The 24,906-nt window shown below is 34.3% G+C and overlaps 1 protein-coding gene and 1 long non-coding RNA gene across 2 annotated transcripts in view; one reads left to right on the forward strand and one right to left on the reverse strand.

The window, feature by feature from the left end:
• LOC115241820 overlaps positions 1–24,906 on the forward strand; it is a 100,459-nt gene that overhangs the window by 58,001 nt on the left and 17,552 nt on the right. The gene's annotated exons all lie outside the window — the stretch shown is intronic.
• Positions 1–24,906, reverse strand: part of LOC115241816 — an 81,818-nt gene that overhangs the window by 45,851 nt on the left and 11,061 nt on the right. The window lies entirely within an intron of this gene.

Below are 24,906 nucleotides of genomic sequence, written 5' to 3' on the forward strand. Positions count from 1 at the left end.
AAAATAAATTAACTAATATAATAATTATAAAATATAATATGTTTATTATAGAATATACAAAACACAATATCTGAAATTAATTGGAACGATATAAATCATTTCAAAATAAAATTTAAATGTGTATCTTTATCGAATGTCTTTATAGACATGAATGTGATGTATTCGTTTAATTAATATAGTTTCTTTTTATTTAGTTTTTCGAGATGCATGTGTATCTGTGTGCGTGTATGCGTTAAATTGTTTAGTATTTCTACAGACATTGGCATTGATAACTCATTATCACCGCCACGCTCAATGACGAACGCGAGAATTGATGTGACTGAAAGTGGAACGAACGGTGTATAATGTTTGAATTAATCTAAGTCAACTGAAAGAGCGAAGTCGAATATGCGAACGCGTGAAGTAAACATTGTAAAATGATTCGTTTTTAAAATGAATCCGCTCCCGGAGAAACAAACGCTCTTATAAAACGAAAAGACGTCATCCACGCTTAACTCTTCCCTGTATAAATTATTTAATTTCTCCAGATATCACACTTCGTTATACAAACCGATTTGCTCATTACGAACCGCTCCTTATCGTCAGTCTGACTTAACCGCAGATAAAGTCTCATGTCAACGAACGCATCCGTTGTCAACTCTCGTTCGTTCAAGGAGATGCTCGCGTGAATTATATTTAACGTGTTAATTATTTTGTAGATTACGCGTTTTATTATACAAAAATAATGTTATATGAAAATTGACGTATCAATATGATTTTTTTATCTAATTCCTACAAAATCTAATCTTTTTTATTTCCGACTAGCTTTTTCAAAAATATAATATTATGTTAATTATCACAAACAATTATACTTTATACTAGCATATATAATTATTTATACTATATTATTTTACAAAAGTCGCGTAAACAACACATTTTATTTTTCATAAATCTCTCTTTTTATGGCGATGTCGAAGCCTAAAGAGGGATAGTCAAAGGGGTTATCGATACTTTTTTGCGTAGGCGTGGAAGAAGCGCCTCCCTAATTATCACATGGTACACAAGTATACATTATGTCAACGGGGACGAGCCAAAATTTATGGTGCATTTGCTTGAGAGAAAAAGAGAGAGAGAGCGAGAGAGAGAGGGAGAGAGAGCCAGGTATAACTTATCGGAAATATGTAAATTGAAAAGCTGCGCGCGCGTGGGTATTAGGCAAAGAATCATGGATCGTTTGTTTAATCGCGATCCCATGGTAGAAGATAGGGGAATTAGGAGGGGGTTGGTCGAACGGCTTAATCTTCGTAATGAATGGCCCCCACGGGCCACAATGATCGAAGGGTGCACGTCCTTAATTATTTATTTTTAATATCCGGATAAGCGATCGCTCGTGCGCGCGCTTTATTGCGGTCGGAGAGGCCGTATAAATAGCTCGATAGAGATTCAACGTGACGATGCATGATCTCTTGGCGCTGACACTGGATCTTTTCTCGATGGGAGAAAGAAGGAGGGAGAAAGCGAAAGAAAGATCCACGATAAGCAGGTACCTTTAACGCGGTATCGTCTCGATCACGCAGTTTCACACGATGAAAGAAAAGTGAAACCAGTTTGACATTCGAAAACTAACATGTTTCGGCAATAGAGAATATTTCCCCCAAAAAAAAAAAATAAATAAATAAATTTTTATGTTTTAATACTATTGGATCAGAATAATTAATGCCAATGTTGCGGCTTGAAGAAAGAGAAAGATGCAGCAAGAAAGATGAAAGAAAAAATTAAGTTTGAAACTATTTATTTTATCAAATTTTTTTTTAAATGCGAAAAAATTAAATTTTTTATCATTGCATTTTTCACGATAGATATTTTGGTAAAAAGTCCGATTAAGAGTCTCTCTTTTTAATATATTATTATTAGATTGAAGTGAGTATGAGGTGATAGACGTTTCCTCTGTACATTTTAAATATTCTTTATGATAAAAAGTAAAAACTTAAATTCTTTCTTTTATATATATTTTTTCTCTGTTAAAATAATTTTTCCGTATAAGAATTTTCGATCGTTTTTGCAAGAATAAATTTGATCTTTCTGTGATTTGCAAGGCCGGTATTTGAATATCGGTCTCATTTTACTTCGTCTAGGTTTCCTATTTCTTTTCGGATGAATTTATCGGCTTCTCCGTTCGAGAAACAGAAGTTGATTCAACAGTAGAAAGCAACGAACTTTTGCGCGAATGACGGTTTATGCACATTCAGATATAGTCTCCGGAAATAGTATCGCATTCGTCTTTTGTGTCGGCCGCATCGTTCTACCGCGAATTATATTTAGCAGGCCACTATTTCGGTGCACTCTGAGGACCCCATTACCGTCTTGATGCGTTTTGTCATAAAGACGAGTAGCAACTTCGTAAATCAATAGGAAAAATATATAACATAAAAAAAAAATTTAATAATCTGTGAAAGTTTTTCACGCGTATAGAAATGTATAAAAAGTTGTAAGAATGTGAAAAATATTCCGTGGCATAAAATATAATAACAGTCGAGGACAGCAATGATGTGTGTTATGAATCGCACTTTCGCGTGACAGGTAATTAACGAAGATATTAATTTATGTTGATTTGAATGCACGGATGCATTTACATCCCGTGTCATCAGTTATTGCGAGAAGGATGTATATATGTATACGTTTGAATAACTATGTGAGTTATTACGCTGGCTTAGCTACTTTCAGTAGGCAAACATTGACTCGCAGTAGTGTCAAAGTACCGCAAACTATGATTTATGCACCTGTGAGAAATTTATAACAAATTTTAGTATCTTTTACAAAGATTACTTATGTTTTAGTTATTAAATTACAAAATTTTTAATTAAATAAATAAATCAAAATTAAATTTTTTTTAAATATAAATTACGACATCGTTGTCGAATATTATTTACACATTATGGAAATTTCATCTAATAATTACATGCTTGATTCGCAAATCTATATTATTTTTATATTATTCTGAAAAATATGCATTTCTGAATAATTATTAGAAAATATAAGAATAATAATTAAAGTCTGAATATATCGGAAATATTTTAAATATTTTAAAACAAATCTTTTTTTGTCACGTATCTGATTTAATATTATCAATTACCATTTTGTTATTTTAATAAGTAAAACAAGAATAAATAGCACGAATTCTATACGCCTTTTCTTTATTCGTTTGCACGCGCAATGCAATGTACGAGTATATGTATAAGACGGGTTGACCGATGATCAGAAATTTGTATTAGATTGTAATTAAGATGTTTGCCATTAATTGCGGAAAACATCAATGGCACGCAGCTGCAAGGAATGACGAGATATGTCATCCTAAAGCTTATCAATTCATCTATTCGACCGGAGATTGCATTTCTACCCGTCGTATATATTTATCGCTCTATTAACTTGCGTGCATATTCTTGCAATGTTGTGCGACACGAATCAACACGCACAAGATACGGAAATGTCAGACGCGATTATTGTTGCAATTAGCCCGCGAGGAGAGAAAATAACTATGGCACAGATCTGAAGTATCATTCACATAAGCTTTATATTGTATAATTGAATTTTATATATATCAATGCAAAGAATATCAAGATTTCTTTTTCAGAGAGTGCATAAAAAGAGAAGATATTTTATATATATAATATAATATAATCCATATAATTAATTATATTATATTTATAATATAATTTATATAATATTATTTAATTCAGTATATAATGTAAGGTATTATGTGAATTTAGACTAATAATGATTGATTGCAAATTAAAAAATTTAATTTCGATTTGCTTTCTAGATTCTAGGTAATTCAATCGTGCATCGTCATCCCGTATCATTTAATTTAGAAAAATTTTGTCATCACAAAACGGATCAGATACTGTATCGCGATCAAAGTTTGTCTTTTTTTGTAAAGAGATTTAGAGGTCATGACTCGCGATACTAATTAATTGAATTACGTCGTTTAACTTGATCGTTTATTCTGTTGGAGGATGCTTCTTAAAATTTCAGACCCTAATTTTGGACAGTCCTCCCTGCTATTGTCTTGATTAAAGTTAACGCAGAGTACGGAATCGTATGAATAGCTTCGAGGTTTCATGAATTTGTTGCGGCGCATATATGTATTATTCATAGCCATAAATTATATCTTGAGAGTATTATATTGTCTTCATATATATAAGGGGAAAAGTATTCTTGGAACTTCGCGATTCACGTGACATTTGCTAGACCTTTCGAAAAATAGTGAAGACGATAATTTCAAATTTCAACGCCAAATCTTTTCAATCTTAACTTCGCCAATAGATTGCCACTAATAAATATTTTGTCTCACTAATAAATATCGTTGTCAATAATGTGTTCTATAAAATGCAGATGCAAACATATAAATTTACATACGTAAAAGAAAATAACTATTATTCTTGTTTTGTATCGGCAATTATCTAAAAACAATTTGATACTACTTTTATTACACAGCACGAGAATACAATCAAATGCATAAAGTACATAATATTCGTTGTTAATATTTACACGTTGTTAATATTTACACGTTCTTAATATTTACACATTCTTAATATTTATTATTTTTATATTATTTTGATTGCAATTATTGATGCAAGGAATGATAAATCTTTCGAAGGAAAGAATGAGGAAGTCCTTAGGTTATTTATATTAAGATTCCAATCTGCGGTAAATCGCACAGTCTGTTAGAGATGAGAGGTATTTTATTTCCATTAATTAAAGTTTGACGTAGTATTGATCGGTCTAAACATTTCGGAGAAATTTCGCACAAGATCCAATTCGCATATCTCGACTTTCGCCAAAGTTTTGCGAGACGTCACAATATTGCTTTTGTTCAGAAACCGGAAATTCAACCGAAAACTATTCTACCAAAATTCAACTTCTTTCTTCTTCATATGTCAGAGGAAAAAGCTGAAATATGTCACGTGGAAAATCTTTACTATTTTTAAGAATCCGTGTAAAAAACATTTAACAACAATTATATAATGCTGACTGTAAAAATACAGTCGTTAAATTTCGAAAATTAATTCTTAGATTTTTATTAGACTTTTAATTGTTAGACTTCTATTCTCATCAAAGGTGAACAAAGAGATTGTTAGCTTATCTATCTCGCCTATCTTATTAGATGAAAAATTACGTTCTTGTATAAATAACTTTATAATAAAATAAAAAATTTAATTTATCAGTGGTTTTAATTCGCGCATGAAATCAATGTCTCAATGTCCGGTTTAACGTGTGTCCGATTTTATGTATGTGTGAATTCGCGACGGTAACTTCAACTGCTTCGATTCTATTCTAGGTTGACCTATAGAGGAACGGTTCCTTCTCTGGTACGAAACTCGGTCTCGGATTCGCGTCGCGTCGCTGACTCTTCGTTTTCTGGGTAGTCAAAATACGCTGACAATAAATTCAGACGTAACGTCTCGCCGTATGCGGAAGGAATCTGTAAGTTCCATTTTTCTTTTTTTGCTTGGGTCATTTCGTTAGAGTCTGTGATAAGGAGCCTCAATGAATATTTATATAATCGGAAAAAATCTTTGAATTTTATCAGAAATTTCTAATCTGTTTCTAATTAATTTCTAATTAAGTTCTTTGCGTGAAAAAATGCGGTACACACACAGGAACAAGGTACAAATATTAATGATATCACTTATCTTTCCCCTAGAATTAGATATAACTTAAAAAAATTTTTTTTAAATATTAAATCGATAAAAAGAGACGTATATAAGAAAAAATTTAAGTTAAAAATATATTTCTATAAAAAGAAAAATAGAAGTTTCTAATTCTATTTATAATGAAGGTTTAGAAATAGTATGATTGTCAATGAAATGCTTTAATAATAGTTGCGGAGTATTTTTCAAGGGCGTGAGACTAATATAACGTTTTATGGGAACAAGATTAATGGGAATAGTGAAATAAATGGTGAGATCATTGGAAACGTGCCAGTTTCTGGAAAAGGATTCATGTAATAAATACACGTTTAAAATATATATCTGCGGATTTGACGAGCAAAATTTATGGAAATATGTGTTTAATAGAGACTATTTTTATATCTGTACTGTTATTTCTCACTGAAACATGTTAATCATTCTGATATATATTAGAAAGACACAACAGAAGATACATCATAAATCATAAGCAGCTTAATACATAAATGATTTCGCAACTTTATTTTAAATCTGTTATATTAATAAGGTCATAAATTAAATAATAACGATCGGTGGTTTCTGCATAAGCGCCAATAGCGTGTTGCATCATAAAATCATTAAATATGTTCACAAGTATATTCGTATATTATATCAGACAGCCATTAAAGCTAATAAAACGCCCAGTACTCAAGATGTAAGAGGAATTAGATTCTAGAAATTAATGGCTATATATAGGGTGATCCGCACTTTAACATAAAATATGTAAATTAAAATAAGACACAATATTTTCTTTGGAAAATTTCCTAAACAAGGAAAACTATAAAAAATTAAAAAAATTAAATTTAAAAATTTCATTTTGCTATTTCGACTTATTTTTTCATGAAAAATCAATCTCTTGCCGGTTGTACCACGAATTACGGAGCACCCTGTATATCAGACCTATGTAAAATAAACAAGTGTTTATTTTCAAGTAATCTCGGTGTCGGATATAACATGAGCTCGCTCAGTGGTGCTTCTCAATGAATGAAGCGCGACTCAAGGCGATCTCAAGGTGAGATTGACGAAATCAAGAGTGGATGAGTTTCGCTTTCCGCTGCCAAACGCGCACCGCCTCGCGTAATGATTCTTTCGAGTTCAATGACTTCGGAGATTGAAGATCACGATTAGATAAGATCGCGAAATTGGACTGCGCGTGATGATCGTGACCAAGCGATCGAATCGGACGGCCAGGCGTGATCTCGCTCGCGGCGAGATCACGTGAAACTCGAATCTTGATATCGTGTGGGAGTTGACTAATTATCCGACGCGTTCGTGTGAGAAATTAATTCACCAATTTGTAAATCGACGATCGTATGCCGGCGAACGCGTTTCGCGTTAATTCGCTTCTTTCGCGAGAACCTGAACTATTATAAGCAACCGGTTTGATTTCTCGCTCGCATTTTTGTCACTTGAATATAATTATCGAAATGATAATTTCTTCCTTTGTTTCGTGGCACATCTGGCTTTAAGATTTATTCCGTTGTATAGGAGTTTTTATCTGTTTAAAACGCAATAAAATTTAATTTGCATGCTTCCGCGGAAGCGGCGCGAGTTGTTTATGTCTCAATATCGACAAGCTATCATTGATAACGCGATCATGATGCAACGCATATTTTATGATACTCGTAAAATCTTATGACTAGGGGGAATAACAGGTGATGCTTCTACATCAATTACTCACGGTTCGCGATATCTGTACCGAACAAAAACAATAAGATGCGATCAGGAAATAACAATAATAACGATCGATTTTATGTAAACTTTTAAATTTTAACTTAATTTAATAATTAGTTTTTAATTGTAAATTGCCAAATATAAAATCAATAATATCAATAAATATCAAAAAATATTGCAGTTTCTTTGTTAAAAATTCAACGAAGTCGAATCATACACATATATATCTATATATTAATTAATATATTAAAACTTTCAATCAAATTTATGTAAATGGAAATTTATGATTGATGTCGATCAATTTTGATCAGTACTATTTATGATATTATTCGACGTTGATTCAATCGCCAGAAAATGTCTGCTCGTACTCGATAATAAACTTTGATCGAAACTTCGCTTGTCCTTTGACAGCACGCGACTGATGACGGTAGGGTAAACGTGACGAGCGATTCCAGAAGCGATCAATCAGGACCACCATGACCCTCGACTTCCTCGGAGTCGAGGTCTCCAATCTCTTCCTGATCGCGCTTGTCAGAAAGGGGGAGGAAAGGGGCAAACATCGAAAAGTTCACGACACGTTACGACGTAAGCTGTGGCGCTAAGGGGGAGGGGAGGGGGTGTTTAGGGCCCCCCGCGATGCTTTCCCTGGCTATTGTCTACCTTCTTGGTACACAATCAAACGCGAGTTTTAAAATTTTGATGATGCTTCGATGGGGTGTAATTTATGTTTAGGAAATAAATGTTGTGTTCGCGAATTGCATTTATTTTGTAACTATTTTTTTATTTTTTTATTAAAAGCGGATTAAAATTTGAAAAATATTTTCTAATCTTTTTTTTGTATTAAAAATATTTTAATAAAAGATTCGATATTGGTTTATACGAAATCATGTGAGGGTCACCAGAGTTAAAGAGTTACATGGGGCACTTAAACGCTTTTTTATAAGCGATGTCAATCTTGATTATTTTACCCTTCGAGCTGCGTCAATATCTCAATAATAATGTGCGATATTATGTAGGCGCGAGCTAAACGAGATAAAATATAAGATACGATTTTGACACCAATGTGATTCAATGCTGCAATCGTTCGCAGATGTAGATCTTGACTTCTTGTTTCTTTCTCTCTTTCTCTATTTCTGACCTTCTATCTTCTTTTCTTTTCTTTCTCTGCTTTCCCACTTGTTGATCTTTGGTGCCCCCTGACATCGGGGGGCCTCCTGCGGGGCCGTCAGTTACGCCACTCTTTTTCTGGTCCCGACGTACCCTCAACTGACTGACAGAAACCGAGAGCTTATGACGTGTGGTCATCTTCTCGACGGACGATGGGTCGGATGTACCCATCGTCGATGTTGAGAATTCGGTTAAAATATCTCGAAGGCGTCGTGCGCGCGCGCGGTAACAATATCATAAAATATTTTTAGACTCCGGCGAGAGAGATGGCGAGACGTCGTTTCGCCGATGGAGCATAATTTTATTTTACCAACGTATTTCGTGCGTTAACTCATCTCTTGATAGGTTCAACGATCGGCGATGATTGAAGTCATATTTAAGGAAATTGTTCGATAGTTCCTCAAAATGTCAAAAAATATTAAATGAAGATATTAAATAAATAAAATAAGTTTTCAATTATAAGAATATAAAAAAATCAATATTTTTGCATAATAAATAATTTTTCAAAATTGTAACAATTTTACTTATTATTTAAATTTACATTATCTCATGTTTTTATTCTCTTATCTCTCTCTATTTTTTATTCATACTTTTACCATAAAGAGAGGAAAAGAGAGCGTATTTTATTTTAATTCCTCTCATATCCTTCTCGTAGGGCATAAGACGTTTAAAAAAAAGAGAAACCGCGGTGACGTTATAATATACCTTCCGGCCTCGGGAGAAGTTAAACATTTCGTCTGTCATCTCGATGGCGGACGCGATAGTTAAACTAGCGTTTAACGCGTGAAACCTGTGTCACCGGAGAACGCGGCCGACGCGAAACGTGAAATTGCGGCGAAATAAAAGTGCCCCGTCCTTGGTCGGGGCGATTCCAGTTCGACGCACCTGTCTCGGGGCATAATCGTTGGCTTTAAGCGATCGCGCCACGTTCCACCAGGTACGTAGACCCGCGGTAAATAGGCACTTCTTGTTGTCTAGCGCAACTGCCCCGGAGGGATTCTCGCTACCTCCTCTCTTCGCTCTGTCTCCTTAATCGCCTCTCCCGCGTGCATCCTCGACCGCCGAGCTAGCGAATCCATCCGGAACGACGCTCGGCGTCGAGTAACGCCGCGTACTTTCAGTCGGCTCTATTTAAGCGTATTGAGAATAGAAAGAGAGAAAAACCTCCCAGAGAACCATCTGTAAGGCATGTAGGAGATTAACGAATTGCCGTTCGCGTTTATGTACGACTATGCTAAATGTTTTCGCGCCGAGCCGTAAAGAACGGTGAAATACGGGCCCCCCCGTTAAACGAAAACGCGAGAATGACAACTCGCTAAAAATCTGAAGTAGAAATTCAGTTCTGTTTTTCATGCTCTGCGAGATTGACGGAAAATGGATATTTCGGCGACGATTGCTTGTCAAACTTGGAGAATTGGACATCTCCAGTAAAAATGATTCAAGAAAGAGAAAAGAGAAATATTTTTTCGCTACAAGTGGCGAAACTCAATCAACGTAAACTCTATTTTAATAGCATTTTTTGACAGAAAATTGAAATATGAAAAATTACAACAAACACGAGATCGAAGATCGATCTCGAGACCTTCAGATTTTCCGAGAAATAAAATCTGCATATATCCATTTTCCGCCGATTCTAGGACACTGGTAAGACCTTTTTTCATCACATTCCACATTCCACGCCGTTGCAATATCGTCACGGCCGTGCTTAGGAGCTGTAAAACTAATTATCCGCGACGGAAGGAAGAAAGAGCGTCCCGTAGACGTACGCGAATTCTTTGATCTTTGCGGCTATCTCGTCGAGCCGAGGATCCAGCTGGTGGCGGGATGAAGGTGCGGATTGTGGGCGAATAAAGGATCCGCCATGTCGTTTACGCGATAATTGATTTGACGGCTCCGAGAAGAGAAGTGCGCAAGTACCATCGCTAAAAGTGCCATTAGCGGCACGAGAATAAACTGCGCGAACTCGTCTTAAAAATAAATTTAAAAAGTCAGATTTATTACAAATAGAAAAAAAATACCTGGGAAAGAGAAAGAGAGAAAAAAATGTAATTTTTTAGAAAATAAAAATATGTTAGATCTAAAAAAAAGAAAATCATCAACTTTGATTGCACTCAAAAGTTTTCAAATTATTATGTAAGAATATAAATAAATATATATATAAATAAATAAATTATGTAAAATGATAAAATTTAGAACAGAATAGTTTTAACGTTTTAAAATCACAAACGGCATTTGGATTTACGATTAACAAGTTCTTATCACGATTAATACACATAAGTCTCTCTCAAGGAATTAATGTAGTGATACAGCCTGAGAAAAGAAGAAAGGAGGAAAGATTGCAAATATAGAAATATTATTTTTTTAAACTATCATATTAATTTTTTTATATCTTATTTCGTCATATAAAATGACAAAATGCATTAAATTATATTTATTAATCCGTTATATATTTATTTGTAATTGGATTAGTTTATACGAATTGTACATAAAAAATCATACAGTGAAATATTTTCTGTCCTTCACTAAAAGAGGATTTATCCTCTCTTAAAGGCGAGACTTACTTAGATAGAACTTACAATCGACTTTCCAACTGCCGTGCGGTCTATTATTAAAAGCGACTCTCGGAGGGAGATGAGATAGTCTCGTTGACTATTTTATTGATAAAATCCAGGTAGAGAGAAAAAGAGAGAAAAAGTCTTTCCATATAAACGCAGTTCGGGGAGGCCGAGGGCGCATAAAGTAGATACAAGGTACCGCCGAGGAAAAATCAATGAGACGCGAAGGAGTAGATCTCTCGATGTGGGCGGTATCTTTGAACAAACGAAGGGTCCGTCGAGGTAGCGCGCGACATGCATCATCATCCTTCTATCCTCCCCCTCCCCCTCTTTCTTCGAGAGTCGATAAACCCCCGGCACTCCTAATCAGACCGCGGGGCTCGTCGGTGGTATCTCCTTGCGTTATCCCCTTTATTGCCGGATGATCTATCGCGGTAATATTGAAAAATGACCGTCGACTCTTCTTCTCTCCCGCCGTTGACGACAGATCCGGAGATACATAATGTACTATTCTCTCTCTCTCTCAAATTGTAAGGATCGCCGGGGCTTTTCGAGAGAGGATTACAAAGAACGGTGTCCCAGCATCCCGTTCTACTGACGGGACAAAGAGAGGAGAAAGGCTTAAAAGTCATCGTCTCAGGCTACGCGACGGGGGTTGCCGTCGTCGACGTAATTGAACGAGATGATAAGTCGTGAAGCACACCATCGTTTCTTCTCTCAAGGATTTGCCATATTGTTTATCGGTTATCGAGAGGCGACGGTATCTATTAATTTTATCCTTGACGGGTGAGTAGCGTTGAATTAAGTGTAATCCGGAGGAATAACGCGATTAAGATGCGGTTGATATCGCGAACCACCCAGACTTCAGCCTGCGTTCACGCGAATCCGAACGCTAATAGAAATTCGATCAAATCGTTTTTCCCAACGGGAAATTATATTTAATTATTATATTTAATCTTGTAATCTCATTTTTCGCAATAAAAAATTGGCATCTTATAATTAAGAAAAGCAATGTAATTTTGATAGTTTTTGTACCTGCAAACCACAGATGCAAGAATAATTTGTGTCTTGAATCTTATCTCTAAAAGTATGCGAATGTTTCAATATTTGTCAACTTGACTGATCGTTTTATATAATGCTAGAATATTTATTTAGCTATAGATCTTATAATTCTTTGATTAGTTTGATTAAAAATAGAATATTTTATTATCACATAAAAAACCCGATTAAAAAAAATTTGCATTATATCAAACAATTAATAGCATAATTAAGTTTATTTTCAAATTAAAAATAATATTTTTTTCTCAATCAAAACTTTTCTAAAACAATCCAAATCTTGGCTATATAAAAGAAGGGTTTTAGTAGAAAAAAATTTTGATTTTTTAATGAAAAATACCATGGAAATTAGTACGCTGCGTGATAGTTGGGAATATTATGCACTGTTAAGATTAATATTACAAGCGATAGTGTCAACTCAATTATATCAGACAGTAGCAACAAAATGTCTCGCAAGGCGCATATAAATTATCGGCGCCCGCGGACATGCCAGAATAGAAAAAATGCAAAGATCCCGTGCCGATTATTCCGCTTCGAAGTTGTTTATCGAGCGTATCACATAAGTTCTTCCTGTCAACCGCATGTTGTGCAATTAAACGATATAGACGAGATAAAATAGAAGAGAGCGCGAAAGATATGCGGTATTGGTACAGGCTGATGCAAACGAAGATTGAATGGTGCACGAGTGTCATGCTTTTCTGCATATATTGCGATGAAATGTTACGATTTTTACGCGTTGTTATCGCGCGAAAAGTTGAATGCAGGTTGACGCAAAATTGATGAATGCAAATCGAATATTATAAATAAAGTTACCTTGAAATTATAGACTTTTTTTAAATCTCAGTAACATGAAGAATTATGTTTCGAATATTGTATCTTTAAATTAAAAATCTGGAATCAGTGGTTTATTCTGCATACAAGATGCTTCAGGTAATTCTCCCATTGTTCATGGATATCGGTGTCGACTCTCTATAAATGGCTATCGATTACGTTCTCGAGACGACACGTACTTTCGAGTAAACCGCAAGTTTCTCGCGGTTTCTCTCGGGGCTTATTTAAGCGAAGATGAGATTATGCGGAGGAGAGGCGGGCCGTGTCGGGTCGTAAAAACTGCGAAAGCAGACACGTGCGCTGCGAGAAGACACGAAGATAGAATACAACACGCTCGCCCAGGAAGCCGAGAGATCGTTAAGTAATTTCCTAACCGGATTACACGATATAGAGATTACGAGGGCGCGAGTTCTAGCCATCGAGTGACGAGCCGATCCGAAAAAGATTCGAGGATGATAAAAGAACACCATATCTCCAGCACCTTGAAACGCAATGTTTACGTGTTATTTCGCGATATCTTTCAATGTAATTAATGATCTATGACTGATAAGAGAAGTCGACAAATTTTGACGAGATGATAAGTCGTGAAGCACACCATCGTTTCTTCTCTCAAGGATTTGCCATATTGTTTATCGGTTATCGAGAGGCGACGGTATCTATTAATTTTATCCTTGACGGGTGAGTAGCGTTGAATTAAGTGTAATCCGGAGGAATAACGCGATTAAGATGCGGTTGATATCGCGAACCACCCAGACTTCAGCCTGCGTTCACGCGAATCCGAACGCTAATAGAAATTCGATCAAATCGTTTTTCCCAACGGGAAATTATATTTAATTATTATATTTAATCTTGTAATCTCATTTTTCGCAATAAAAAATTGGCATCTTATAATTAAGAAAAGCAATGTAATTTTGATAGTTTTTGTACCTGCAAACCACAGATGCAAGAATAATTTGTGTCTTGAATCTTATCTCTAAAAGTATGCGAATGTTTCAATATTTGTCAACTTGACTGATCGTTTTATATAATGCTAGAATATTTATTTAGCTATAGATCTTATAATTCTTTGATTAGTTTGATTAAAAATAGAATATTTTATTATCACTTAAAAAACCCGATTAAAAAAAATTTGCATTATATCAAACAATTAATAGCATAATTAAGTTTATTTTCAAATTAAAAATAATATTTTTTTCTCAATCAAAACTTTTCTAAAACAATCCAAATCTTGGCTATATAAAAGAAGGGTTTTAGTAGAAAAAAATTTTGATTTTTTAATGAAAAATACCATGGAAATTAGTACGCTGCGTGATAGTTGGGAATATTATGCACTGTTAAGATTAATATTACAAGCGATAGTGTCAACTCAATTATATCAGACAGTAGCAACAAAATGTCTCGCAAGGCGCATATAAATTATCGGCGCCCGCGGACATGCCAGAATAGAAAAAATGCAAAGATCCCGTGCCGATTATTCCGCTTCGAAGTTGTTTATCGAGCGTATCACATAAGTTCTTCCTGTCAACCGCATGTTGTGCAATTAAACGATATAGACGAGATAAAATAGAAGAGAGCGCGAAAGATATGCGGTATTGGTACAGGCTGATGCAAACGAAGATTGAATGGTGCACGAGTGTCATGCTTTTCTGCATATATTGCGATGAAATGTTACGATTTTTACGCGTTGTTATCGCGCGAAAAGTTGAATGCAGGTTGACGCAAAATTGATGAATGCAAATCGAATATTATAAATAAAGTTACCTTGAAATTATAGACTTTTTTTAAATCTCAGTAACATGAAGAATTATGTTTCGAATATTGTATCTTTAAATTAAAAATCTGGAATCAGTGGTTTATTCTGCATACAAGATGCTTCAGGTAATTCTCCCATTGTTCATGGATATCGGTGTCGACTCTCTATAAATGGCTATCGATTACGTTCTCGAGACGACACGTACTTTCGAGTAAACCGCAAGTTTCTCGCGGTTTCTCTCGGGGCTTATTTAAGCGAAGATGAGATTATGCGGAGGAGAGGCGGGCCGTGTCGGGTCGTAAAAACTGCGAAAGCAGACACGTGCGCTGCGAGAAGACACGAAGATAGAATACAACACGCTCGCCCAGGAAGCCGAGAGATCGTTAAGTAATTTCCTAACCGGATTACACGATATAGAGATTACGAGGGCGCGAGTTCTAGCCATCGAGTGACGAGCCGATCCGAAAAAGATTCGAGGATGATAAAAGAACACCATATCTCCAGCACCTTGAAACGCAATGTTTACGTGTTATTTCGCGATATCTTTCAATGTAATTAATGATCTATGACTGATAAGAGAAGTCGACAAATTTTGGAGATTTTATCGATAACTCATGGAAATTTTTGATAAGATCTGATAGGTGTTATAGGTGTTTATCATGTCTCTCTAACATGTTTCAAATATGCGACTTTAATTGAAAGTTAAGATAGAATTGAATTTAGATTTTCATGTAATTTTAAATCACTGTAATTCTCTGGAAACGAGAGTTTTTAAACTTGAGAGAGGAATAAGATGGATGTAATTCGTTGAGTAACGGCTCGGTTTCATATAAAAAACTATAAGAAGCTTAAGAGGTCCAAAGAAAGCTTTGAGAGGATACATGATTTTGTATCTGATTGCGTATTGTACCTGATAAATAATGAGAAAACTCTCACAAAACTGAACATATAGATTTAATAAAAGAAAATAATTCTAAAACTCAAGAATTGAAAAGAATAAATTAAAATTCTGTTATAGATTAAAGGCTTATCATATAAAGAGAAGGCTATTAATATTTAAAAAAAAACAGAAATATAAAAAATACATGTCTATGAATGACATGATATTTATTTTAAAAAGTATGAAAAAAAAATACTCTATATTTCTTTATAATTTATTTCTAAAATTTATTTGTTACAAATGATATCTGTGATCTTTTGCACAGTTATTAGTCTCGGTACGTGAACTCCCTTTTCTAGGGAGAAATAAATTTCCGCGAATATTATTATATTATGATACTTATGGTACTTTTTATGTCAAGTCTTCAATTACACGAGAAACATCATAGTTTCACAGTTCGGTGACATTGTGTAATTAACGCGCGCGTTCCGTCGTGAGCGCATTTAATGAACACGTTCGCGTCGCGAGCGTATCCAGGAAGAGGAAGAGACCGAGGCAAACAGGAATCTCTTAAGCGACGTATACGCGCACGAATTCCGCGAAGTAAGACACGCTGCATATGTGGATTCGTTTTCGCGATGTCGTACCACGTGTCTAGCATGTGTGTCTAGCTGCGAAAGATAAACGATCAGCCGAGTGATATATGTATATCGATCAGTCAGACTCTCGCGCCGCGCGACCGGAAATTCGAGCTTCGAGTCTCGATCGTTTTGTCGTTACCGCGGATAATAAATCGCCCTCGAGATATTTTTGCGCGAATTAAAAGGCGTCCCGATCCGTACTAGTCGTTACTTTCGCGCCGCAACGTTCAATCGACATGGCACGACGATTACACATCGAGGCGGATGATGAATTACATGGGACGCCGTAGATCGATGATATTAGATATTAGAATATGCGGTAGCCGTGTGTATCTCGCGAGATTAAATATATATCAGATGTAATTCATGGTCGAAAATATTACGCGGTTATAGATCGCTTAAGAAATACTCTACGAAGAATTATTTTAATAAAAAACACACACACATTAATGTTGCATGCAATTTTTATTACAAATTATCATAAAACAATCTCTTTCTATGTAAAATTCTAACATTTGTGAATACGCATAAGCGTAGAAATTATTTTTGTTAAAAATTTACATAAGTTTGATTCTGATAAAATATATGAAATTTTAGGAATAAAGGGAATAATTGTTACATAATATTTCATAATTTTATAATATTCGCGTATATAATTTTGCCGGACTGAAGCAATTTTCGTTACGTCACATGGCAATATATTAAGTTATATTTCTTTTGTATCCGCAAGAAGTTCCCTTGGGATTATTCTTTCCTGCGCCTTTACGATCTGATTTTTTTTTCTTGAGCACTAAGACTTGACTCATCGCAAGTGTCGGCCGCGACCCACAGCTATTCTCGAATAATTTTCAAATAAACGAGCCGCTCGTAGCAATAGCAAACAATAGACAAGTTACGCGGTAAGGTTCAGCGTGCGCAAGTAGAAGCGAGAGAAAGAAAGAGAGAGAGGGAGATAGAGAGACGAAGAGATGCGATAATATGCGAGGCTCTCGCATCACGTGCCTTCGGCGCCCACGTGCTCAGAGATATAACAGTGACGAACGTCTCTCCTCTGGTATGTATTCGCGATAATCTTTCGTTGTATTAGCGCGACTACACGTTTATGACACTGACGATAAGAGAATCGCGGCAAATGACTTTTACGAATGTATCGCGAGGGTTTTGTATGCCCATTTTGGATTAAGATGTTTAAACGTGTATCCTCATGATAACAGGATTACGAGTAAGATATCACGACTTCAATTAATATTGTAGCATAGCATAATTTTGACATATTTTAATTTAATAGTTAAGTTATAAATTATATAATTTAAAAAAAATATTATGGCTTCTCTGGATTTTTAAAGTTTTTAATTATGACCATAGAAATACAATAGTTAAACGTTTTTATTAATATAAAAAATTATTCTAGATTAACGCGGGATTATTTGATAAAGCATTGCATCCTCTTTACTTTTCAAGATTTGCAGAAAACATAAATATAGTGAAGTGCATTGCGAGAAAAAAAATCCCAAGTTTATACTTAATAATAGAAAAGAATATAATTATACAAAACGCTAATTAAATACTAACCGCGATAATATTTTCGATATCTTAGAAAGAGATAAATGCAGTATCGCGATATTGATTTGTGATTAATGATAAAGGTAGACGATTCGTTTAATTAAATATTCGAGTAGCGAGCGAGATTCCTTCTTTTATCGAAATTTGTGCTCCTCTGCCAAGCAGCTGTTAGGATCTCGCGGCGGCAAGGCTCAAAAGCCAAATCCAATCTGATATAAATGAGACGACACCCGTAAGGTTAAATCCGTCTTTTAATCGCGAGTCGATGTTTTTTGAGATTTGATGCGTTGAGCCTTAACCGATCCGCTCTTTCACGATCCGTGAAAAATTCAAAACACCTACTTTGTACGACTCTAAGGCGAATTTATGATAGGATCGTCCTCCTTCGGAGATGTAGAATTAGTTAGACGAATTATTCGATGATAAAATGCTGTCGGTATGAAATACAATGGATATTTATGTGGCAAATGTGTGAGTTGGCCAAAGATAAATGTAGACCACTTTATTTAGAAGAATAGCTTACATATATAAAATTATAAAAAATCACATATAAAGAAAAAATATATATATAAGATTTTATATGTATAAAATATATGTGTGTGTATTCTCTGCATTAATTATATTAATTTTTCTATTTATTATAATTATATGTTGCTAACAATCTGTAAAAGTACGACTATCCAAATTTACAAAAATGTGACTATCTATCCGTATTCGAATTCGAAGTTCAAAGTTTCTTTATACATCAGATAATTTACGTCATATTGACGTTAATCAGTTTCAGTTCTTTGACTTTCTTTTACGAGGAAGATTAGAATATAATTTTCTTGTTAATTAATAAAATCAAATTTGAAATATATTAATTTCTACTATCTTTTTGTTAATAAGATCATGACATTTTATTTTTCTAAATAAAATTATACATATACATACATATACACACGTGCTACATTAAAATATTGCAACAATTTTGAATACAGATAGTCTTATAGTGAATCATGAGAATTGAGTAATATTCGTTATAACTATCTTCTGGCCGGTCGTTGACACATATATTTCTCGCTAAAAAGTAGCGATGTATATACACGTGTTCACCAAAAATACAAGAGATAGATATGTAGCAAAGTTCGTTGTCTCGTCTGCTGTCATATGGAATTATGCCAAGAGGGGAAGGTATCTATAGCAAATCATCAAGAACATTTCTCGATTAACTCTTTGCCAACGTTGACAAAATTTATAAATAAATGTACTTTCTTTTCTTCTCTTCGCAATTATAATAAAATCTTATTTCTACTATATATCTCACATAGCAAATGAGCGATTTAAAATATTTTATATTTTACAATATGAACATTTTCTAAACCATTATATTTTTCATATTTTATTTTTTATCAGTAAGATATAAAAATTTATTGTATCTAATCCTACACTCGCATTTATTGTATTTATGTTTATAGTAATGGCAAGTTTAGCAAGTTGGAAATTTTGGCGCGCTTACGTTATTTTGCATTATATTCACTCTACAATTCATCAAAATTGCAAAGCAAACACATTGTTTGAAAGAACGATATACACGTAGGTACGCTAGATATGATTAATTAATTCCGACTTCTATTGAAATAAACAGTCTAGACTTCTAACATACGTGCGATCCGCTTATACGAGCGCTACTATTTTTGTACAGTCGAAGTTGAGCAAAGAAGAAAGAAGAAGGAGTCAAAACAGCGAAACGTGCGAGCAATAAACAGATGTTCGAAAGTGTATGCGTATAAGCCAAAATAAAAAAACGATATGCCAGGGTTACCTCGTAAATTAGACTCCCTTTTGTAAATCTGGAGAATAAAGGGGATAACAACAATACAGTGTATATTAATTATAAGTTTCAATAAAGTACATGTATCGTAAAAACATAATAAATAGAGATAAAGAAAAAAAACATATTAAAAGATAGGATTTATTAAATTATTCTATATGTAAATTTTAAAAACTAAAGACAGATTAAATACCATTTTAAATAACAAATAATAAATAAAATTGCAATAAAATAAGATTAGATACGATTATTAATGAAAGAATGTCTCTTTGAGGAGGAGGATCAAGAAAAAAAAAAAATAGAAGTGAATATCGTGGCTTACGCGATTGAACGAGTATACGGGAGGCGTTTGATTTATTTCGCGAACGATAACGACTCGGTTGAGATATCTTGCACGCACGCACGCACGCACGTACGAATGTGCAAAAAAGCGAGGAAGAGTCTCATGAAATATGAGCTGAGAGAATTTAACGTTTAAATAAATTTCCTGCGTCGGATTAGAGCAATAATTAATTAACGATTAGAGCAGTGCAAAAATATTGTGCCGTATTGCTAACGGTGGATTATTGTCTACCGATTACAAAGTGCGTATCATCACCGCGGGAATTATTAATGTGAGAAATATTAATTAGTAATAATCAATTATCATTCGCGGCGAAAGAAGCGCCAAGAAGTCAGTGCCGATCATTAATCTTGCCGACTAAACGAAAGAGGGAGAAGGAGAGAAAGAGAAAATAAAAGCTGCAAAATATGGAGTCACCGAGGTGTTATACGTATAGGCGTTCGCTTATTCACGGGAATTAATGAAATTGCTTTACAGTGCGTCGCAAATTTTACGCGGTTTCCGCCGATGCTCTATTTGCGCTATTTGCGCAATTACGATCCGTGCGAATTCCACTCGTAGTAAAATAAAAGACGACAGAGCCGAGGGAGAATAGTATTATCTACGATTAATGGTATTTATACCGCGAAGAGTACATTTTATTGTCGCGCGTTTACTGGAAAATCATTAATTTTCTCTCTTTTCTTTTTTCTTTTAAATTACACTTTGCACGGACGTTTCTCCGAAATATATCAAGATTATATTGCAAGTAAATTAATATGATATCGATAAGAGTTTTCTTTATTTCTAGAATTATATTTATGCTTTTTAAAGGACGTAAATCATCATGCAAGAAATGGCATATGTAAAATATTAAATTATTCTTAAAGTAAATTTTTCAATTATGATTTGTAGAAATCAATTATGATATTGACAATATCGCGTAAAAGTTTAGGTGCAGTGCACTATTTATCGGCATAATAATAAGCTATCGGATTATGGTGGTCAAAAAACGAAACGTTAAGCAATGATAATAAAATGAACCGCCAAGCTGCTGTTACACATGCGTAAATGCGTATATCCGTATCGCAGTCTGGATAGTTAAACGCAATGGTTCCCAAATTATAAGATTCTAAATGTTTACAAGCACACAAGTTCGATCTTTTATAGAATTTTGGAAAATTTATAATGGCAATTTTAAGCTATTATTTATTTGAATTAATATTATTTTAAGAACGTTTATTAGTTTATATTAATTTATGAATTTTAAGAAGCGAATTAAAAGATATTTTATATTTTATATAGCGGGACAATTTTAGAAATATGAGACCAAAAAACGGGATCAATGAATATATATTTACAGCCAAAAATAAGCTTTTCGATTAGATCTTTTTGATCTAAAGAATTTGAGAATCACTGGTATTCCTGTTCAAAGCAGATACAAGCATCGTTGTGTTATCTATTTTATAATCCGTCGGCATAGTTTCTACAATTCCGTAAGCGGTTCCCCCCTCCCTCCTTGCTCCCAACTATACCCATATCGAATTGATAGCAAGCACCGCGTTTTAAACATACTTTTCTGGAATTAAGCCTTTAACGGTCAATTTTTCTTTCCATTCAGAAAAGATGGAATTTAAATTTTTTATACGAACGTTGCTTTCTAAGACAAGATTTTATCGAATACTTGCACAAATTTGCAAATGTATTTTTTGGAATACTTGCTCTTATTCAGTGACAAAGACGTTGGCATATTTTTTTTTTGTTACAAGTTTTGCAATTTGGAAAATATGAGTGCGACAAAGACGGATATATGTACGTTACGGTAAATTTAAGTCGCAAGAGACGTTCCAAGTTGTTCGGGATGAGTATCATGGATGTTTAATGCACGGCTGTCAGTGGTCTCGCGGATAAATCGATGTAAGTATCGATTTATCCGCGAGAGATTCGTGTGCATCTTTATCCATCGGACGAAATTGCGCTCGTATAAGGTAGACGCTGCCACGTTGGCGAGATAAGATCAGGCGTAATCTTTACTTATCGATAGATGTTGCTGATACTGAACGGAGAAAAGCTCTCGCTGCCACAGGTCTCGTCGGGAATTATGTCATTATAGAGATAAAAGATGCAGTTCCCGGAGCAAAATCGTCGATAAATTACGATCGTACGGAAACGACAGCCAATAACTTGCGATAATCATGTACGAATCTAATACTCGATAAGATTGTTGATAGATCCGATAAATCATAGTAATGATATGATAATGATAGCAGTTAAGAAGTAAGAAAGACAGACTACGAATGCAAATCTGTAAATTCTTTCTTTGATTCGGAAATAATAAATAAATAAAAAAATAATCTATATTATATAAAAGATTCTTTTTTGTAAATCTTTTTTTAGCATTTATTTATTATTTATTAGATTATATTAGCCCACTTGAAAAAGAGCTTAATTTTAAAATACATTCTAATATTATAATATAATATATTTAATAAGAAATATTTGAATAAATATTCTAGTATAATAATAGAATAAAAAATAAATGCTCGAATTTTTGGAAAAAAATAATTGTTCATATATAATACAGATTATTTATTGTGATTTGAAATATAAAATATAATATTACGATATGCAACATATAAAATTATAGATAAAATTCTGTTTTGAATTTTCTGTCGCGATGTATATTAGATCGTCTAAATGAAGTTTTAAAATATGATAAAAAATATATATTCTATACGCACACAGACATAGAAAACATAGCGATTATTACTACGGAAAGATATCTTGCCTAGGATGCGAGTCATTTTTTTAGCGCATTCGTTTTTCTAGCACGCGTAATATCGAGACTGCGAGAACTATTACCGGCGTGAGTATACGTATGTATATACTCACGTTTGTCGGTCAGTAATTAGCGGGATCGTTAGTTTCTTGCGCCGGCGTAGAAAAACGATGACAGTCGCGGGGCGATCAAAGGGCTCACCGATCGTATGAGAAGGTAATCGCGAGCGAACACTCTCGCTAGAGTCTCGGGAAGTTTCCGTGCTTACGAGTTTCCCTTAGCACGGCCAACAACGGGACGTGCTTTATAACATACTCGCTGGTGGATGCGCAATGAAATCCACCGCGTCGGGATGATAGTCGTCAAATTGTTTTTAATCGTACTTGAAGGAGCTTACGTGCACGGTGTAATTCCGATATACGTACAATGTAACGCGCGAGGCTCTTGTAACAAGCAGGCAGGCAAAAGGTGGAGATCGAAAGGAGGATACGATGGAACAAGTGAAACTTCCCGAGTTTCCTCGCGATGGGCGTTATGATTATACTCAAAGTATCAATTGTCCCAGAGTAATGAACTGTAATGGTGAGGTCGACGGGTGTGATTTAATACCTTTTATAAATGGCGTAAGTATCAATCGTGAAAATTGTTCGCCATTTGAGAAAAAATTGCCCATAAATAGCGAAAGAAATAGCATTTCTGAAAGTACTTACAAAGTTCGTTTTTATGGAAAATTATAGAGTCTCGCTTTGTCTTACCGTATACGTTCATCATCTAACGATTTTTTTTATTTTTTTATTATCGTTATCACATTATAATTAAATTTTCAATTGCTAATTTTGTACGCGATTAATAGAACGAGAATTTAATATTTTATACACAGCAAATATCTAATTCTTTTTGTCTCATATTTAATCTGAGAAAGATCTTTTTGCAGCGATTTTTGTTCTCATGAAAATTAAATAAAAAGAAAAAAATACACCTATACTTATCGCCGTCTCGACATTTGTGTTCGCTCGGTGATTTTCTTCGGCACAATAGGAACCGACAAAAGGCGCCTGTCGGACGGACAAATCTGAAGTATACACAGCCGGTACGCCCTATGGGGCTTTATAAGGATCCGTCTGACACGCGTCGGTTCTCCGTCCACGAGTATCACGGGAATTGGACGTGAAGGGCACAATATGTCGAAACTAATGCATCCGACCACCATCTCGGGCGCACGACGAGAATCAATCAAGTCCAATCCATTAAGACTGGTTTGTATGCACGGAGGTGCATAATTTCGATACAAGGTATATTTATAACGCGATAGATCGACTAATGCGTTACCACCCGTTACATCATTAATGAGGATCCATTTAGCGTGACGCGCTATTGATTACGGGATTAATGACGATTTCGTCACACGATAATAGGTAATCCATCGATCTCCTATACACTGGTCTTTATTCTTCCTACATAGTCGTCGATAATGATTTCTAGATGAAAGGCCGTTAGATGGTCTCGATTTGAACCATGATTGATACTTTTATGTAGTAATCCTGATATATTAGATTCTTCAATTTTCGATACGATTATCTATATTTTCTGATAATAATGTTTAGCAATATTTAATAAAATTTTAGCTTTTGATTAATTCCAAATAATCTTCATCTAAACAATGTTTTAATATTCATGGCTTAATTTTTAATATATGTTAAAGTCAAAAAATAAAGAAGAGTAAAGAGAGACATGAAAGAAATCATTAAAAAAATTTCGAAGAAAATTAATAGTTTTTTCAGATATTCTGCGTAATAAATTATTAAAAAATTATCTTGATTTATATATTAAATAAACAAAGCAAAAGCTGCTTAAATTATATTCAGTATATAACGCCTTTTTTTTGCACAATTTTTGCTTGGATATCTTTTCAATATTATCAAATCGCAAATTTTAAATAAGTGAATTGAATAGGAAAATGTTACCTCTATCGTTTCGATACGAATGTAATTGTTGAGTAAATCATCATATCTTTATTTCTTAAAATTTGCATAGAAAATCGTTTCTGAGAAGTTTGAGTCGAAGAAGCTTGCATTATCGAATGCATCACTAGCTATGTGCATCGGCGCATTTGCTACTAAAATATGCATTTTAAAAATATATATGGTGTTTCTGCTCAACATATATA

Source organism: Formica exsecta, unplaced genomic scaffold (assembly GCF_003651465.1).
Source record: "Formica exsecta isolate Colony F162 unplaced genomic scaffold, ASM365146v1 scaffold512, whole genome shotgun sequence".
Lineage (NCBI taxonomy): Eukaryota > Metazoa > Arthropoda > Insecta > Hymenoptera > Formicidae > Formica > Formica exsecta.